Source organism: Lampetra fluviatilis, chromosome 4 (genome assembly GCF_964198595.1).
Source record: "Lampetra fluviatilis chromosome 4, kcLamFluv1.1, whole genome shotgun sequence".
NCBI lineage: Eukaryota > Metazoa > Chordata > Hyperoartia > Petromyzontiformes > Petromyzontidae > Lampetra > Lampetra fluviatilis.
Window position 1 is genome coordinate 18,001,112 of NC_136278.1, and position 11,286 is coordinate 18,012,397.

General features: G+C 50.4%; 1 long non-coding RNA gene across 1 annotated transcript; it reads right to left on the minus strand.

Annotated features, from left to right (window-relative positions):
* Positions 1 to 279: 279 nt before the first annotated feature.
* LOC144931616 (uncharacterized) lies at positions 280 to 7,936 on the minus strand. The gene is made up of 3 exons (XR_013636581.1): positions 7,858 to 7,936; positions 734 to 2,121; positions 280 to 526 (listed from the first exon to the last, which is right to left on the minus strand). It is a non-coding gene; the product is annotated as an uncharacterized LOC144931616 (long non-coding RNA).
* Between the last annotated feature and the right edge of the window lie 3,350 nt (positions 7,937 to 11,286).

The window sequence follows — 11,286 nt, forward strand, 5'->3', positions numbered from 1 at the left end:
TCTGAAAAACTGGACCAACCTGATAATATAATTGGAATGCCTCCATAGAGACTGGTGTGTATTAGAGAGAGAGAGAGAGCTGTGTGGACAGGTGATGAGCAGAGAGTGAGTGTGTGTGCGCATGCGTGCTGTGGACAGGTGGAGGGAGGCCCCTACACTGCATTGCATTTGCAAAAGATCAAATTGGCCAAAAGTCTGTCAGTCATTTGTGCACGATGGGGACGCAGAATGATGCCACCATGGCTGAAAACTCGCTCCACTGGAGCATTAGAAGCAGGCACTGCCAAGACTCGGATGGCTACTTGAAAGAGTGAAGGAAGAGTCTTACTGTTCAGTGCCCAGAACAAAAGGGCATTCTGTCCTTCTGCCATGTCAATGTAGTGACTTAGCTGTACTGCTGGTGGGGTCCCAACATCCCTTTTCTGCCTCTTATGGTATGCAGCAAACAGCCCTTCTCCTTCCATGTCCTCTAGTTCTTCTTCAGCAGGCACCGGCACAGGCACAGGTTGCTCCGTCTCTGCAGCATCTTTCAGGATCAATTAAAAAAAAACGTGTCACAACAGCAGAAACAATAGAGCTCTTATTACCATTACTGATGCTGATGATACTGTGCAAGACTGAAAATTGTTATTATTGTTAAAGTCAGATTAATATCACATTAGATCCTAGATCAGATTAAGATCAAATTATTTTACGTTGCATTTAAGTTGCATTGCAAGTCAATAAGATTTACCTTTAACTCGTTGTGCCACCTCTGCCTTGATGTCATGGTTGACCAGCACATGGGGCTCAATCCACAGCAGACAAAAGGCTGGATCCAAGGCAGCTGCTTTCAGGTAGACTGTGTCTGAAAAGGGGGCAGTGATCCCTTCTTGAGACTGGGCCATTTTCACATTCATGAAGATCCCAAGAAATATTTTTTCCAGGGATGCCTGCAGACCTCTGACCAGGCCGCTCAGGAAACGAACTTGAGGCTTCAGCTTCTCAAGATGGTGATTGAGGGACAAGACGGATGGAACAACTGCACTGATTGTAATGACTTTCTCCCCCTGTGTCAAATCAGTTGCTTCTCCGAACGGTTTCAAGATGTCCACCAACTCCTTCAGCAGATTCCACTCTCGTAGTGTGAATGACAGTTCTTTATGCCCGGCCTTCTCAAGAACTGCGCAGAGCTTTTGCTGATCACAATGAAGGACTGCTTTCACCTGCCGCAGTGTAGAATTCCACCTCGTGCTCACTGCAGCAGGGATGCCTCTGTGCTCCCCAAATTCACCATCGAATATGTCTTTAAACGTTGTGCTTGTGTGGAGCAGAGAGCTAAGTTTTGATAACTTGGAGAGAGAAGGACATGCCGCTTTTGTTTCTTTCAAACCGTCTCCCACCACCAGCTGCAATGTGTGTGCAAAACACTGCAGGCGCTGTTTCTTTGCCATAGCAGCATCGACGGTTTGCTGGTCTTCTAGGGTTAAGTCATGCCATAGCTCAGGATCATCAAGATTATCTCCAGCATCATCATCTTCCTCCTGTTCGCTGGGGAAGCAGACCGTAAATGCCTTGCGCATGTTAGCAGCATTGTCACTAATGATATAGTCCAATTTAGCTTTGATGTTGTATTCATCACATATTGCCTCAAATTGGTCACAGATGCGCTCCGCTGTGTGAGAGCCTTTGAAGCGGTTGCAGGCCAAGAGATTTGTCTTTAGCTGTACCCTCTCTGCATCTCTCTCCATCCAGTGCACAGTGACACCAAGAAATCCCCTCATCTTTCGATCAGACCAAATGTCCACAGTGACTGAAACATGGTCAGTGTTGCTCAATTGAGTTTTTAACTTTGAACGTCTCTCCTCAGCAATGCTCTCTGTTTTTGTGGTCAGCGTTCGGCGACAGACTGGGGTATACTTGCTGTCCAGCACAGCCAGAAAGTGACGAAAGCTCTTATTTTCCACAATAGATAGAGGAAAATTGCAATCAATAATCAAGTCAGACAGTATCGCATTGGAGATGGCCTTCTGCTGTGGGTGGCTCATGCTGTAACGCCCTACACGAGTGTCCAGGAATTGTGAGATTGAAGGCTGTTGTGGTTCATCTACGATGCTTTTATTCATCTGGTATTCTTGATACCTGTAACAGAAAAGAATATGAAACAGATGTCAGAAAATCCCTTATAGCCACACATGTTGTATTTGAAACTACTCTTTACTCATATCAATGTTGTTGTGTTAATATTCATTGTCTATTGTACACTACGGTATACGATAATACATTTCAGTTTCAGTGTATGCAATATTAAGAATATTTTCACTGCTTCAAAAGTCATAAGAAAGCCCTTTCCCTCAAGAAACTGAAGTCATATGCTTTATAGCAGTGGTTTTCAAAGTGGGGACGGGGACCCCTGGGTGCCGCGAGGGGGTGCTAGGGGGGCCATGGCAAGTTGGCATGAAAAGTATAGCAAAACAAAATAATTGAATAAATTAAATAAGTAAAATAAACCAAATTAAACCAAAAATAAGCTAAACAATATCCCCATTAGTTAAGAACTGCACTATAATAATCTATTGCATCTCTGAACATTACTACTATAATCGTTATTATTTTATTATATACTGTATATATCCCAGTGGTGCGCTGCCTCACAGACCTAGACTACGGTAGCACGCTATGTCCATGCGCTGCCTGCTGTTTGGGCATGATATGAAAAGGGAAGGCTAATGGTGGATCTTCTGTGACTGTGTCATCATTTTCCTCTTTACAGTGTATATGTCTTACTATGTTTCCTGTTGTACTTGGATGGGTTTAGGGATGCACCAACTCCATCGAGTTGTGAAAGGAGGTGCACAGAAAAAAGAGTGTGGCACGGCCCATGTCAGGGGGGCCTTGGCTGGAATCTACTGGTATATGGGGGGCCTTGTCATGGTAAAGTTTGGGAACCCCTGCTTTATAGTTCACTCTCTCCTGCACACCAGATTCCATGGTGCCTTGCTGCATCACACAGCAATTGCAGGTCTACTGCTGCCTCATTCATTGTTTAATTGTGATAGTTTATGTCTTCAGCGACAGTTCAGCTTAGTTGTGATTAGCCAAAATTACATAAACGACCTCAATGAGGCAGCACACCAGCCACTCTGAAACTGAACGATTGAAAGAGTAAAACTGGAAAGCCTGTTTTTGTCTCATGTGTGTTGGAGAGACTGAGATATACATTTGTGTTTATCCGTCTAGCAGCAAGGTAGAAATGATACTTTAAAACGGACGTTGACATGATGTTGAAGAGGTTTTCCATCTGAGTGTGCTACACTCATGTACCTCATATAATCGGGGTTCAAAAATCCCTATTTTTGTAAGCATTAACCAGCAAGGGAGACGTGCGTTTACTGTCTCGTTGATACAGTAAATATGCAGCAGCTAGTAAGTTACGGTACATCCGATAAGGTGCTTAGCATTCGTTCAAAACTTACCTTTCTTTGTGCAACTTCAGGTGTCGAACAAAGTTAGACGTTGTGGCAGCACCGTCTGTAATCTTCGACCCGCATGTTTTGCAAATTGTTACTCGTTTTTTGTCGACTACATCGTAATTTTTATAGCCAAACGAAACTATCTTCGGTATCATTTTGCCAACTGGCGCGTTGTTGCTTGTTGCGCTTCATTGGTTGTCTTGCAATGTGCCTGCTTAAATGCTGTCCAATCAAAACAACGTGGGACTACAGTGATTGGATGTCGTGCAGGCAGCGCGCGTGCTCTCTGCATGCATACAGGTGGTGCACATTTTTTTCACAGATGCAGATAAACTGAGAGCGGCGCGGCCGTGTGAAAAAATTTTCCCCCAGTTTTCATGGGAAGTAGCAAGTCTTCTCGAGTCAAAAGGCGCAAGTCCAAGTGAAGTCACGAGTCATTGATGTTAAAGTCCAAGTCGAGTTTCAAGTCTTTGTACATTTTGTCGAGTCGAGTCTGAAGTCATCAAATTCATGACTCGAGTCTGACTCGAGTCCAAGTCACATGACTCGAGTCCACACCTCTGCCGACTTGCCTGTCGTGGGTGGTCCTGCCGCGTCGCGTCCGTGACCGAGGCCTCCTGCTGGGGCGGCTGCTGAATGCGAGCCCAACATTCTCTGGCGAAGTGGCCCTTACGGCCGCAGCGGAAACACGCCAAGTCAGCTCGCCGTGCAGCACCCCCTCTGTCTTGGCGCTCCCGCGCCGGCGGGCCGGAGCGCAACCCCGCTCCCCCTCGAGCAGGCCACTGGGTCGATGCCACCGTCAACTCCTCAGGACCCCTCTCGTCCCGAACATAGACGGCCTTCTTCAGGTCCCACCCTGTTGCACCGCCTTCGACGGTGGGGCTCCCCGTCCAAGTCGCCACCTGTTTCCACCGGCGAAGGTTGAATTGGGCATCCAGGCACTTAGCTGCCATCCAGGACGTCAACTTATCGTGGACGCACACCGGCATGGGGATGCCCAGATCCCTGGTTAACTCCAACATTTTAGCCAATATCAGGGGCTCCAGCAAGTCGGGCTCCGTCTCCGGATACGCGGCCATAGCTAGCTCCATCACAGCGCCCCGGAATGCCACCGGCGATTCTTCAGGTGCCCGTTGCCGCTGCACGAACCTGCGATGTGCATCGTCCGGGGGCTCATAAGCCTCCGCCATTTCTTCAAACACCCCCTTTAGCGTCGTCTTCTTCGCGGCCTTGATGGAGCGGAAGAACCTGGCAGACTCGTCGTCAAGGAGCGTTGGCAAGACCTCCAAGGCTTTCGCATCCGTCCATTTTGCGGATCGTACCGCCGCTTGAAAACGGCAGGCGAATGCGCTCCAATCTCCGCCAATGAAGAACTCTTTCACAGTCGTTAGACGATGGCTGCGGGTCCCCACGCCGCCGTCATCGGCCGATGGTGATCCATGCGGCAGCAACAAGATGGCGTCACTCTGCAACGTGTTCAAAATGGCGGCTCCCCGTCGTTCGTCCCCGACCACGCCCAAGATGGCGGATTCCCGCAGTGGAGGCAGCAAGATGGCGGCTTCCCGCCGTTCTTCCCCGACCACGCCCAAGATGGCGGCTTCGTGCCGCGTGTTGGAGAGGGCGGGAAGCGTCGGCAAGGCCCCACTCGGATGCTCCCCGCTTGGCCTCCCCGGACTCGTCGTCGGCGTCACCAGGGTGCACAACTGCGTCAAAACAGCCCTCAGTGACTCAAGTTGGGCCGCCACGTGTCGCCATCCCTCCTCGGCGCCCACCAACGCAGACGGTCCTGCTGAGCCGGTAGCATCTTGCACTCCCGGCGCGTCGCCCGTCCCTGCGTCGCCTCCGCCTTCCATCGTCGGTAGCGCCACCGCCGGAGAAAGATCGTCGTCGTCTTCAGAAGATGGTGCAGAAAATGGTGCAGGTATGTTCTTTTTCCTGAGCTGTTTCGACATGCCGTCTCACTTCTGACTCCAATGTAATAAAGGACTCTTAGGCGATGTAGGTCTCCGTCTGTCCTTTATTGGGTTCTTGTCTCGCACCCCGCGATGTCCCCGGTCGGACCCGTACCTCTTCCGTCGCGTGCCCCCGCACGCCGTTCGAGTCCTCCGCTCTCTCTGCAGCCACACCGCTGCCCGTGTGCCCCGCACACTCTGCAGCCACCCCTCTGCTCCGTGTGACTCCGCACACTCTACAGCCACTCCGCTGCTCCGTGTGCCCCGCACACTCTGCAGCCACTCCGCTGCTCCACGTACACCGCTGGCCGACGGTGCCGTGACTCCGACCACGTGGCAAATGGTGCCACTCCTCCGCCAGCACCCCGCGTGGCTTCTCCTATCTTCACTCTCTCTCGACTCCCGATCCCCTTCCGGTTCTCCCCCTATATCCTCCTCCTCACGTGACCCTGACTCCTCCTCCTCCTCACGTGACCCTGACTCCGCCCCCACTCACCCCGACGACCAGGCTCCACCTCCCCTATACTCCGGCCCACGTGAGTGGTGCGGAGGCAGCGCCCACTCTGTCCTTGCTCGCATTACACGTGTGTAATGGTGTTAGATGCGCCATTCCCATGCAGTTGCCGGCAGTACCGGCCACATGCCAATAGGGGGCAACGGAGGGGCTGAGCCCAGTGCTGAGAGACTATCGGCCATAGGGCCCAACGGTTACCCTATGGAACGGTATGTTAAAGGGACAGACCCAAGACCCCAGGAGGGGGGCTGGGGGATGACATCACCCCCAGATCCTTCTCAAAGGTTCGGGAAGGAAGGCGTGGCTGGGGCGGGGCGAGCCACGGCCCTGCATAAAAGCCGGACCCCTGAACGGTCCGAGTCAGTCGTCGTCCAGCTGAAGACAAGAAGCCTCCTGTAGACTGAAGAGCCCCAAGGTCAGAGCCGTACCGCTGGCAAGGGTCGGCTCTAAGCTATACCAGTAAAGATTGAAGAGCCCGAGGGCAGAGCCGTACCCCTGGCAAGGGTCGGCTCTCAGCTATACCAGTGAAGATTGAAGGGAAGAGCCCGAAGGCAGAGCCGTAACCCTGGCAAGGGTCGGCTCCTGCTTATATACCAATGAAGATCCAAGCTTCACTCAAGGAGGACTTGTAGATTAGCCAGTGAGAGGCGTGTTATCGGGTGTGAGGAGCCGTGTTAAGTGTTAATTTTAAATAAAAACTGTGTTGCCTCAAGTTATCTTCTAGTTATTCAACCCACTACACGTGTCTAACGCACAACACACACATACATTACAGTGATTCATACTTTCGAATTATTGCGGAGGGGAGAATCTCGCCCGAGCGCCTGCGACCCGCGGGCTCTGTAGCCGCACGTGCCTCTATAAGGGCTGATTCGTGAAGTCATTCACATGCGATTGCGCCTCTTGAAATATTGAGAGGGGTTTATTTTTATTTTACCGAATTCCAAAAAAGGTAACAACCTCTCTCCTTGTTATGTTTGGTTGCCGACCCCTACCCTTGAACCACCAGGGTTCAATTCCCAGCCACGGATGACTTCACTGGGGAGCGTTACCGCAACTGAACGTGGTGAAGTATGGTCAAACAACCTGGACAGCGGGAGAGTCCTTCATCCAGCTGCGGAGCGACAGAGGGCCGTGTGTCGATGTTATAATTATTATAGAATGGAGGTCGGTGCCCTCCACGCTGGGAGTGGCACACGTGTTTTACTGTATCACTTGATACAGTAAATCTAGCTGTGACGGTCCCACCTGATGACGGAGACTTGTTTTGCCTCCGAAACGTCGTGATTTATAATTTTATTTTTATTATTACTTTTATTAATTTTAATTTTATTATCATTTTTACCTATGTGCCTTTTCCGAAAAAACCTAAGAGTATGAATCATTGCAGTCACAAAAGCTTCAAATCTAGAAGGTATTGATGATGTTGCTGCTACTCGCAACTGCTTTTCCAGGTTTGCTCCGAGATTTATTGAATCTCGAGTCCCGCCTGCGGTTGCCTTGGCAGGGCCACACCAAATGATTTCGCGGGCCTCATACGGCCCGCAGGCCGGACGTTCCCCACCCCTCACGTAGAGGGACGGGTTGGGCGAGGGAAGCGAAACGCCGGCTCATCGGTTGCGTTTGTTTCACCAGGGGAGTTCACCTGCGAGTGCCCAGTGCTTAGTGGCGTCGGACAAAGAACCACGGGCTCCCCCTCCTCCATGTGGCACCCCCGGTAACCCCCCTTCCCCCTCCCACCCTCCTTGTCCTCCACGTGGCTCCAGGCAGGAGCCGCAGTGACTTCACAGACTGCGCAAATTTTTTGACGCAGAGGCCGGTACTGAGGGAGGCCCCGTGGCCTGAATCCTCCCCCCGTCCCCCCTCTATCCTCCCACCCCCACTGCCCGCGAAGGGAGATCTGAGCCGGTGATGCGTGCCGCGCATGAGTAATGAGCACCTGGGTCCGCAGTGAGGCAGTGCTTCAGGAGGAGTGGACTCGGCGGGCGGGCGTGGTGCTGGCCCCCCCACGTGTGCCGTGCCGTGAGCTCCGTGCCCCGCTCTGCTCCCATCACCCCACCCACCCGGGTGTCTGCACAGCAGGGGCGCTGAGCGCCCGCAACGCGGACAGCGCCCCCTGCTCAATCCACCGCTGGATGATGCCGCCGCCAACCCACCACGTCGTGCGAGCCGTGAGGGTTACTGAACCATACTCCACCACGCCCGCTGCGGGGTGGTGAAGGCGAGCTGTCCGAGTTCATCACAACGCCCACAGCAGCAGGAGGCTGTGACGCTGGTGGCGGAGCGGTGGTGCAGTGGTTAGCGCCGCGCTGCGCAACAAACCTGGCGACCCGAGTTCTATTTTCGCTCACGGCCAACAGCGGTGACGATTATCTGAACCGGTCCTGAGCCTCCCCTGGGTCGACTCAGCCTCAAATGAGTACCTGGTACGGTGCGTAAAAAACATCGGCCAACTTGGGCGCCAGAGGCAGCCGTGCGTGGTTGCTAGCCGACCCACCCCCTCGTGTGCCGTGCCGGCCTTCATAGGTAGCGCTCGCTGACAGCACTTGCAGCCGAAGCGAGTCGACGCCCTCGGCGCCTTTTCGCTACCGCTCAGTGCCGGATGATCCCAGTAGCACAAGTAGCTGCATAATGCTACGGGCCTCGCATTTTCAAGGGCCCCGCGCTCAACGCTGTCAAGCGATCAATTCCGGTTCAGTGATTCTGCACTTGCTCTATTACTATAGTACCAGAGGCGTAGCTAGGGGGGGGCAGGGGGGTACATGTGTCCCCGGGCGCCAAGGTAAAGGGGCGCCAAAATGAGGCTTACAACGTTACATTATAACTTGTTGCGGCGGGCGCGGCAGCCTGAAACTACTGCACAAATCTACACCTCAACCTAAAAGTTTATATATCCCGCCACACACCGCCTACATGTCATGTAATTACATTTTGGTGCGCGGAAAATTTGAATGCGGATGAGGATAAAAATGTTGGAAACTTTCTCGCGCTGATCAAACTCGTTGCTCAGTATGACCCATTGTTAGCAAAACACGTACAGCACGCAGGAGAAAATCCGGGATCAGTTTCTTATTTGTCACCGGAAATCCAGAATGAATTTATCCACATACTTGCGTCGACTGTAAAGAACCAATTGTTGAGTGATATCAGGAAAAAAAGTACTACGGTATCTTACTTGACTCAACTCCTGATCTAGGACATCGGGAACAGCTTTCTCAGGTCATAAGATTTGTGGATGTGGATTTTCAAACTAAAAAAGTAACTATCAAAGAATCATTTTTAGGTTATATCGAGATACATGCAAAAGATGCAGCAAGCCTAGAAAGAGTCATCGTCGAGAGACATAAATCTGACAACATACCTCTTAGCCGACTGTCGGGCACACTGTTATGACAATGCTGCTGTGATGACTGGGCATGTATCCGGCCTTTTACAACGAATATGTGACAAAAATCACAGAGCATTGTTTGTCAACTGTGACAACCACAGCTTAAACTTAGCAGGAGTACACTCAGCTAAACAGGATCCACTTGTCACATTTTTTGGAACAGTTGAAAGTATATATTTGTTTTTCTCTCGTTCAACAATTCGTTGGGAAGAGTTAAAAAAGCTGTGCCCATCACAGTAAAGCAGGAGTCTGAAACACGCTGGAGTGCACGATCAGAAGCTGTTAAAACTATCTATGAAGGACTGGATGAACTAGTAGGGCTGCTAGACAAATTATCGGAGGACGTAACTATGACACCTGAAACCAGAAGTGATGCAGAACAGTTACAGGCATGCGTATTAAATTTAACTTCATAGTTTTATTACATTTCTGGAATGTCATTCTTGGAAAAATTGATCGTGTTCAGAAGCGCTTACAGGATCCTACTATGAATTTCAAGGAAGCAGCAACTGATCTTGAATTTTTGGAGCATGAATTTTTCAAGCTTCGTGATGATTTGAGCCAAGTTGCTGTGGAAAACGCCAAAACAAGATGCACGGCATGGGGGATCGATGTGGACAGAAGAATTAGGCGACGTCGGAAGATGCCAGGAGAACTGGCAAGAGATGCAGGACTTTCAGCAGAAGAAGAAATTGTGCGCGTTATGAAGAGCGTATTTTATCGACTTCAACAGGAGATGTCAACATGGTTTTTACGACTAAAAGACCTGAACACAAAATTTGGATTTCTGCTGGACGTCAAAACTCTTCTATCCGACACAGATGTCGATGCAATTCGTCGAAATTGCACAGATTTTGGAAATTTCTATGACACCGACATCAATGGCCACGAACTTTTCACGGAAATTGGAGATTGCAAAATGCTGCTCAGTAACCGGAATGAAGTTCTACCAAAAACTCCTTTGGATCTTCTTGGTTTTATTGTGTTTTATGGAGACGACATATTTCCGAATTTGCGAATTTCACTGCAAATTGTATTAACAATAGCAGTTTCAATTGCAAGCTGTGAGCGGTCGTTCAGCAAATTGAAACTTATTTTGTCGTATTTGCGTGCTTCAATGCGACAAGATCGTCTCAGCGATCTTGCTCTTCTTAGCATTGAAAGAGAAACATTGGAAAAAACAGATTTTGATTACGTGATTGACCAGTTTGCGACAGTGAAATCAAGAAAAATGTATCTTTTGTAAACTATTTCAACCAGTCTACGATGTTTCGTAAAAATTTGTATTGTTATTCCTTATTCGATGTAATAGGAAAATGTGATTAAACGGGGGGGGGGGGGGGGGGCACCAATTTTATAGTTTGTCCCCGGGCGCAAAATATCCTAGCTACGCCTCTGTATAGTACTATACCGCCTTCAACTTTTTTGAAGGACTGGGTGTTTAAGGTTAGCGAGTTGTCGCATTATCTGGCTGTATAGCAAATGAAAAAATACGATTAATAATTAGGTTTTTTCTTATTTAGGGCCCCTTTATAACACCATATGCTACAGGCCCCGCGCGAGCTTCATCCGGCACTGTCTACCTGTGGTCCCGGGACCCCCCACATGGCTCAGGGCGGTGGCTTTTGCCAACGGCGCGAGTTGTGCCGAGTGGCATCGCTGCGGTGTATGAAGTCCCACCTTGCTGACGGGACTCAGTTACCGTGCAAGCCAGTGGAAGGTGGCATTGTTTAAACGAAAACTTGGAGAAGCGTGTTCGGAAGAAGAAAACAACAACTCAACAATCCCCCGTAGGTCGATGCTTCATATGTCATTTAATTTTGGCGATAGAACCGACGGCCCCCCCCCCCCCCGATCGGCTCACGATCGTGTTCATACTTGACGTGCAATAAGAGTAGGCGCAGCCAAATCTGGAGCAGGGCCCAGGGGGGAGGGAGTGGGAAGGGAGTGGGGACCCCCGTTGGGAATGGAGCAGCGTAC